Source organism: Schistocerca serialis, unplaced genomic scaffold, assembly GCF_023864345.2.
Source record: "Schistocerca serialis cubense isolate TAMUIC-IGC-003099 unplaced genomic scaffold, iqSchSeri2.2 HiC_scaffold_1009, whole genome shotgun sequence".
NCBI classification, from domain to species: Eukaryota; Metazoa; Arthropoda; class Insecta; order Orthoptera; family Acrididae; genus Schistocerca; species Schistocerca serialis.
The window spans coordinates 42845-49271 of NW_026047194.1; the positions used below are offsets into that span (position 1 = coordinate 42845).

The window sequence follows — 6427 nt, forward strand, 5'->3', positions numbered from 1 at the left end:
GCGCTGTGTCGGCTTCCCGCCCGCCGGCAGCGGCCCACGGTGATAGTAGCTGTAGGCGCTTTACGAGGTAGGAGGGTGCATCCACACGCGTTCGGGCAGCGCCTCCACGCACGCTGCGTCTTTGGGCAAGACTCGTCGCCGCGGCCGCAAGGTTACTCACACGATAGTGATGAGCGGTCGCTTTAAGGCAGTGTAGTGGGGGACTCCGCGTGTGTAGCACTTTTTTCGGTTGTATCCGGCGTCGTTGGGTGGCAATCCCACTTTCCCTGCAGACAGCTACTCTGGAATATGCTCGGGAAGCACGGTCGACCGCCCCCAACAACTGCAACTAAAAAAATGAGAACAACAACAAAAAAAGCGGCAGGTTGTTCGCCTACCACGCGGGCGGCCCGGGTTCGATTCCCGGCCGATGCATCGTTTTGCTGTTCTCGCTATAATGCTGCCGCGCCGATTGCTCGTTTGAGCTGCGTCAGCCTCAGAAATGTATAGCAGGATTCGCTGTGAGAAGAACCAAACACGCAGCACGCAAGAGACCGTACTTGGACGGACGCGTGCTATTTCTGAACTCTAGCGTCAGCCTGGCCCTACAGGCCGCTGTGTTCAGGTGCCGCAAGGGCGATGTACTGTAACCTCAGGCAGTGCTGCTTTCCGTTGGAAAAGCCGCGGCAGCAGTTTAATCTAGCAATTCGGGAAAGCACGTGTAGCAACACAACAGATTCTTGAGAAAGCGCAAACTGTCTATCTCTAATATGCGAGGCTTACCAAGTTTCCTGGGACGTTGGTTGCAGACGTGCCTCGGTAGCGCAGTGGGCAGCGCGTAAGTCTCATAATCTTAAGGTCGTGAGTTCGATCCTCACCCGGGGCATATAATTTGCTGTACATCATGGCTGAATTAACGGCGTTGCTGTTGCTAGGGAACGAACTGAATTGTCGTTTGTTATCCACAAGGAGTCCACGCCTCAGCGTCAAAATGTTTACATCCAGCTATGGCAAGGTACAGCTTTGACCTTTCTCCTCCCCTGTTATGAGTAAAATATGATGCAAACAGCAATGAATAGTCAGTTTCGAGCTGTGCGCCATGCCAGTCTGTAGGCGCAAATATGCTCGCAAACAGAGAACACCACTGAGTCCGGATTCAGCACGAAATGCCAGAGGAGAGGGAGTAAATCTGACACTTATCGAGCAAATCCGGTGTGGTCTAGTGGCTAGGATACCTGGCTTTCACCCAGGAGGCCAGGGTTCGATTCCCGGTACCGGAAGCGAAGTTTTTGCGCACACGACCCTCCATGTTTTGGCCCTCCAACCCTCGTTTGTCGCCCTCCTTCCGGAGCTTCAACCGAGCGTAATCGGGGAAAAAAGGCACGAGATGCAATTACTGTCAGCACCGGGATAAAGGGAGAAGAGGCACTGGTCCGCTGTTGGGCTGCTACCAGCGTCAGTGGCAAGTCGGTGAAGTCGCCAGTTGCGCCAGAAGCCAGCAATTACGCGTTCCAGTTATTCACATTGCCTGCAGCTGCTCCATCCCCCAACAAGTGTGAGCCCGGATAGCTCAGTCGGTAGAGCATTAGGCTTTTAACCTAAGGGTCCAGGGTTCGAGTCCCTGTCCGGGCGAAGATTTTAACGCTTCCGTAATGGCTCGTCTCGTAGCGCTGGTAGCCCTGCCGTAATCAGTGCACGGAGTTCGTTTCCTGTCAACATACTGCGCAGAACGGTTTGAGTTTTCACGATTCGAGGGAACTTTTTGGCTGCGAGCAGTCGTGGCCGAGTGGTTAAGGCGTCTGACTAGAAATCAGATTCCCTCTGGGAGCGTAGGTTCGAGTCCTACCGACTGCGTCTCTTTTTTTTATTTTTTTGTTTAAGAAGAAGGAGCAGAAAATTTCGCAGTTTGCCTGTCGTTTTGGTACTTCGCTACACCTCACCTCTCACAGCCGTTTATATCGCCTGTCCTCTTGATAAGGGCGAATTCCAAGCGTCAGCTTTCGCGTCAGCCGAGCAAAGTCGGGACAAGTCGGGACATACTACAGGATGGCCTGCGTGGAGCAACGACGGAAAGAAAACGTTAATTTAACAGCACGTGGCTCACATACTCATACGTAAAAATTTGCGCCCGTTGCGGTGGCCGGGAATCGAACCCGGATCAACTGCTTGGAAGGCAACTATGCTCACCATTACACCACCACCGCACAGCCGCTGCCCGTGACGCCGCGCTGTGTCGGCTTCCCGCCCGCCGGCAGCGGCCCACGGTGATAGTAGCTGTAGGCGCTTTACGAGGTAGGAGGGTGCATCCACACGCGTTCGGGCAGCGCCTCCACGCACGCTGCGTCTTTGGGCAAGACTCGTCGCCGCGGCCGCAAGGTTACTCACACGATAGTGATGAGCGGTCGCTTTAAGGCAGTGTAGTGGGGGACTCCGCGTGTGTAGCACTTTTTTCGGTTGTATCCGGCGTCGTTGGGTGGCAATCCCACTTTCCCTGCAGACAGCTACTCTGGAATATGCTCGGGAAGCACGGTCGACCGCCCCCAACAACTGCAACTAAAAAAATGAGAACAACAACAAAAAAAGCGGCAGGTTGTTCGCCTACCACGCGGGCGGCCCGGGTTCGATTCCCGGCCGATGCATCGTTTTGCTGTTCTCGCTATAATGCTGCCGCGCCGATTGCTCGTTTGAGCTGCGTCAGCCTCAGAAATGTATAGCAGGATTCGCTGTGAGAAGAACCAAACACGCAGCACGCAAGAGACCGTACTTGGACGGACGCGTGCTATTTCTGAACTCTAGCGTCAGCCTGGCCCTACAGGCCGCTGTGTTCAGGTGCCGCAAGGGCGATGTACTGTAACCTCAGGCAGTGCTGCTTTCCGTTGGAAAAGCCGCGGCAGCAGTTTAATCTAGCAATTCGGGAAAGCACGTGTAGCAACACAACAGATTCTTGAGAAAGCGCAAACTGTCTATCTCTAATATGCGAGGCTTACCAAGTTTCCTGGGACGTTGGTTGCAGACGTGCCTCGGTAGCGCAGTGGGCAGCGCGTAAGTCTCATAATCTTAAGGTCGTGAGTTCGATCCTCACCCGGGGCATATAATTTGCTGTACATCATGGCTGAATTAACGGCGTTGCTGTTGCTAGGGAACGAACTGAATTGTCGTTTGTTATCCACAAGGAGTCCACGCCTCAGCGTCAAAATGTTTACATCCAGCTATGGCAAGGTACAGCTTTGACCTTTCTCCTCCCCTGTTATGAGTAAAATATGATGCAAACAGCAATGAATAGTCAGTTTCGAGCTGTGCGCCATGCCAGTCTGTAGGCGCAAATATGCTCGCAAACAGAGAACACCACTGAGTCCGGATTCAGCACGAAATGCCAGAGGAGAGGGAGTAAATCTGACACTTATCGAGCAAATCCGGTGTGGTCTAGTGGCTAGGATACCTGGCTTTCACCCAGGAGGCCAGGGTTCGATTCCCGGTACCGGAAGCGAAGTTTTTGCGCACACGACCCTCCATGTTTTGGCCCTCCAACCCTCGTTTGTCGCCCTCCTTCCGGAGCTTCAACCGAGCGTAATCGGGGAAAAAAGGCACGAGATGCAATTACTGTCAGCACCGGGATAAAGGGAGAAGAGGCACTGGTCCGCTGTTGGGCTGCTACCAGCGTCAGTGGCAAGTCGGTGAAGTCGCCAGTTGCGCCAGAAGCCAGCAATTACGCGTTCCAGTTATTCACATTGCCTGCAGCTGCTCCATCCCCCAACAAGTGTGAGCCCGGATAGCTCAGTCGGTAGAGCATTAGGCTTTTAACCTAAGGGTCCAGGGTTCGAGTCCCTGTCCGGGCGAAGATTTTAACGCTTCCGTAATGGCTCGTCTCGTAGCGCTGGTAGCCCTGCCGTAATCAGTGCACGGAGTTCGTTTCCTGTCAACATACTGCGCAGAACGGTTTGAGTTTTCACGATTCGAGGGAACTTTTTGGCTGCGAGCAGTCGTGGCCGAGTGGTTAAGGCGTCTGACTAGAAATCAGATTCCCTCTGGGAGCGTAGGTTCGAGTCCTACCGACTGCGTCTCTTTTTTTTATTTTTTTGTTTAAGAAGAAGGAGCAGAAAATTTCGCAGTTTGCCTGTCGTTTTGGTACTTCGCTACACCTCACCTCTCACAGCCGTTTATATCGCCTGTCCTCTTGATAAGGGCGAATTCCAAGCGTCAGCTTTCGCGTCAGCCGAGCAAAGTCGGGACAAGTCGGGACATACTACAGGATGGCCTGCGTGGAGCAACGACGGAAAGAAAACGTTAATTTAACAGCACGTGGCTCACATACTCATACGTAAAAATTTGCGCCCGTTGCGGTGGCCGGGAATCGAACCCGGATCAACTGCTTGGAAGGCAACTATGCTCACCATTACACCACCACCGCACAGCCGCTGCCCGTGACGCCGCGCTGTGTCGGCTTCCCGCCCGCCGGCAGCGGCCCACGGTGATAGTAGCTGTAGGCGCTTTACGAGGTAGGAGGGTGCATCCACACGCGTTCGGGCAGCGCCTCCACGCACGCTGCGTCTTTGGGCAAGACTCGTCGCCGCGGCCGCAAGGTTACTCACACGATAGTGATGAGCGGTCGCTTTAAGGCAGTGTAGTGGGGGACTCCGCGTGTGTAGCACTTTTTTCGGTTGTATCCGGCGTCGTTGGGTGGCAATCCCACTTTCCCTGCAGACAGCTACTCTGGAATATGCTCGGGAAGCACGGTCGACCGCCCCCAACAACTGCAACTAAAAAAAATGAGAACAACAACAAAAAAAGCGGCAGGTTGTTCGCCTACCACGCGGGCGGCCCGGGTTCGATTCCCGGCCGATGCATCGTTTTGCTGTTCTCGCTATAATGCTGCCGCGCCGATTGCTCGTTTGAGCTGCGTCAGCCTCAGAAATGTATAGCAGGATTCGCTGTGAGAAGAACCAAACACGCAGCACGCAAGAGACCGTACTTGGACGGACGCGTGCTATTTCTGAACTCTAGCGTCAGCCTGGCCCTACAGGCCGCTGTGTTCAGGTGCCGCAAGGGCGATGTACTGTAACCTCACAGGCAGTGCTGCTTTCCGTTGGAAAAGCCGCGGCAGCAGTTTAATCTAGCAATTCGGGAAAGCACGTGTAGCAACACAACAGATTCTTGAGAAAGCGCAAACTGTCTATCTCTAATATGCGAGGCTTACCAAGTTTCCTGGGACGTTGGTTGCAGACGTGCCTCGGTAGCGCAGTGGCAGCGCGTAAGTCTCATAATCTTAAGGTCGTGAGTTCGATCCTCACCCGGGGCATATAATTTGCTGTACATCATGGCTGAATTAACGGCGTTGCTGTTGCTAGGGAACGAACTGAATTGTCGTTTGTTATCCACAAGGAGTCCACGCCTCAGCGTCAAAATGTTTACATCCAGCTATGGCAAGGTACAGCTTTGACCTTTCTCCTCCCCTGTTATGAGTAAAATATGATGCAAACAGCAATGAATAGTCAGTTTCGAGCTGTGCGCCATGCCAGTCTGTAGGCGCAAATATGCTCGCAAACAGAGAACACCACTGAGTCCGGATTCAGCACGAAATGCCAGAGGAGAGGGAGTAAATCTGACACTTATCGAGCAAATCCGGTGTGGTCTAGTGGCTAGGATACCTGGCTTTCACCCAGGAGGCCAGGGTTCGATTCCCGGTACCGAAGCGAAGTTTTTGCGCACACGACCCTCCATGTTTTGGCCCTCCAACCCTCGTTTGTCGCCCTCCTTCCGGAGCTTCAACCGAGCGTAATCGGGGAAAAAGGCACGAGATGCAATTACTGTCAGCACCGGGATAAAGGGAGAAGAGGCACTGGTCCGCTGTTGGGCTGCTACCAGCGTCAGTGGCAAGTCGGTGAAGTCGCCAGTTGCGCCAGAAGCCAGCAATTACGCGTTCCAGTTATTCACATTGCCTGCAGCTGCTCCATCCCCCAACAAGTGTGAGCCCGGATAGCTCAGTCGGTAGAGCATTAGGCTTTTAACCTAAGGGTCCAGGGTTCGAGTCCCTGTCCGGGCGAAGATTTTAACGCTTCCGTAATGGCTCGTCTCGTAGCGCCTGGTAGCCCTGCCGTAATCAGTGCACGGAGTTCGTTTCCTGTCAACATACTGCGCAGAACGGTTTGAGTTTTCACGATTCGAGGGAACTTTTTTGGCTGCGAGCAGTCGTGGCCGAGTGGTTAAGGCGTCTGACTAGAAATCAGATTCCCTCTGGAGCGTAGGTTCGAGTCCTACCGACTGCGTCTCTTTTTTTTATTTTTTTGTTTAAGAAGAAGGAGCAGAAAATTTCGCAGTTTGCCTGTCGTTTTGGTACTTCGCTACACCTCACCTCATCACAGCCGTTTATATCGCCTGTCCTCTTGATAAGGGCGAATTCCAAGCGTCAGCTTTCGCGTCAGCCGAGCAAAGTCGGGACAAGTCGGGACAT

At 53.5% G+C, this 6427-nt stretch overlaps 14 non-coding genes across 14 annotated transcripts; 12 read left to right on the forward strand and 2 right to left on the reverse strand.

Annotated features, from left to right (window-relative positions):
- Window positions 1-792: 792 nt before the first annotated feature.
- Trnam-cau (transfer RNA methionine (anticodon CAU)) lies at window positions 793-865 on the forward strand. The gene has a single exon. It is a non-coding gene; the product is annotated as a tRNA-Met (tRNA).
- Window positions 866-1187: 322 nt separating this feature from the next.
- On the forward strand, window positions 1188-1259 carry Trnae-uuc (transfer RNA glutamic acid (anticodon UUC)). The gene has a single exon. It is a non-coding gene; the product is annotated as a tRNA-Glu (tRNA).
- A 279-nt stretch (window positions 1260-1538) lies between these two features.
- Window positions 1539-1611, forward strand: Trnak-uuu (transfer RNA lysine (anticodon UUU)). The gene has a single exon. It is a non-coding gene; the product is annotated as a tRNA-Lys (tRNA).
- A 140-nt stretch (window positions 1612-1751) lies between these two features.
- On the forward strand, window positions 1752-1833 carry Trnas-aga (transfer RNA serine (anticodon AGA)). Its single transcript has one exon. It is a non-coding gene; the product is annotated as a tRNA-Ser (tRNA).
- A 278-nt stretch (window positions 1834-2111) lies between these two features.
- Trnag-ucc (transfer RNA glycine (anticodon UCC)) lies at window positions 2112-2183 on the reverse strand. The gene has a single exon. It is a non-coding gene; the product is annotated as a tRNA-Gly (tRNA).
- An 813-nt stretch (window positions 2184-2996) lies between these two features.
- Trnam-cau (transfer RNA methionine (anticodon CAU)) lies at window positions 2997-3069 on the forward strand. The gene has a single exon. It is a non-coding gene; the product is annotated as a tRNA-Met (tRNA).
- A 322-nt stretch (window positions 3070-3391) lies between these two features.
- On the forward strand, window positions 3392-3463 carry Trnae-uuc (transfer RNA glutamic acid (anticodon UUC)). The gene has a single exon. It is a non-coding gene; the product is annotated as a tRNA-Glu (tRNA).
- A 279-nt stretch (window positions 3464-3742) lies between these two features.
- On the forward strand, window positions 3743-3815 carry Trnak-uuu (transfer RNA lysine (anticodon UUU)). Its single transcript has one exon. It is a non-coding gene; the product is annotated as a tRNA-Lys (tRNA).
- Window positions 3816-3955: 140 nt separating this feature from the next.
- Window positions 3956-4037, forward strand: Trnas-aga (transfer RNA serine (anticodon AGA)). Its single transcript has one exon. It is a non-coding gene; the product is annotated as a tRNA-Ser (tRNA).
- Window positions 4038-4315: 278 nt separating this feature from the next.
- On the reverse strand, window positions 4316-4387 carry Trnag-ucc (transfer RNA glycine (anticodon UCC)). The gene has a single exon. It is a non-coding gene; the product is annotated as a tRNA-Gly (tRNA).
- Window positions 4388-5203: 816 nt separating this feature from the next.
- Window positions 5204-5275, forward strand: Trnam-cau (transfer RNA methionine (anticodon CAU)). Its single transcript has one exon. It is a non-coding gene; the product is annotated as a tRNA-Met (tRNA).
- Window positions 5276-5597: 322 nt separating this feature from the next.
- Trnae-uuc (transfer RNA glutamic acid (anticodon UUC)) lies at window positions 5598-5669 on the forward strand. Its single transcript has one exon. It is a non-coding gene; the product is annotated as a tRNA-Glu (tRNA).
- A 277-nt stretch (window positions 5670-5946) lies between these two features.
- Trnak-uuu (transfer RNA lysine (anticodon UUU)) lies at window positions 5947-6019 on the forward strand. Its single transcript has one exon. It is a non-coding gene; the product is annotated as a tRNA-Lys (tRNA).
- Window positions 6020-6161: 142 nt separating this feature from the next.
- Window positions 6162-6242, forward strand: Trnas-aga (transfer RNA serine (anticodon AGA)). The gene has a single exon. It is a non-coding gene; the product is annotated as a tRNA-Ser (tRNA).
- The last annotated feature ends 185 nt before the right edge of the window (window positions 6243-6427 follow it).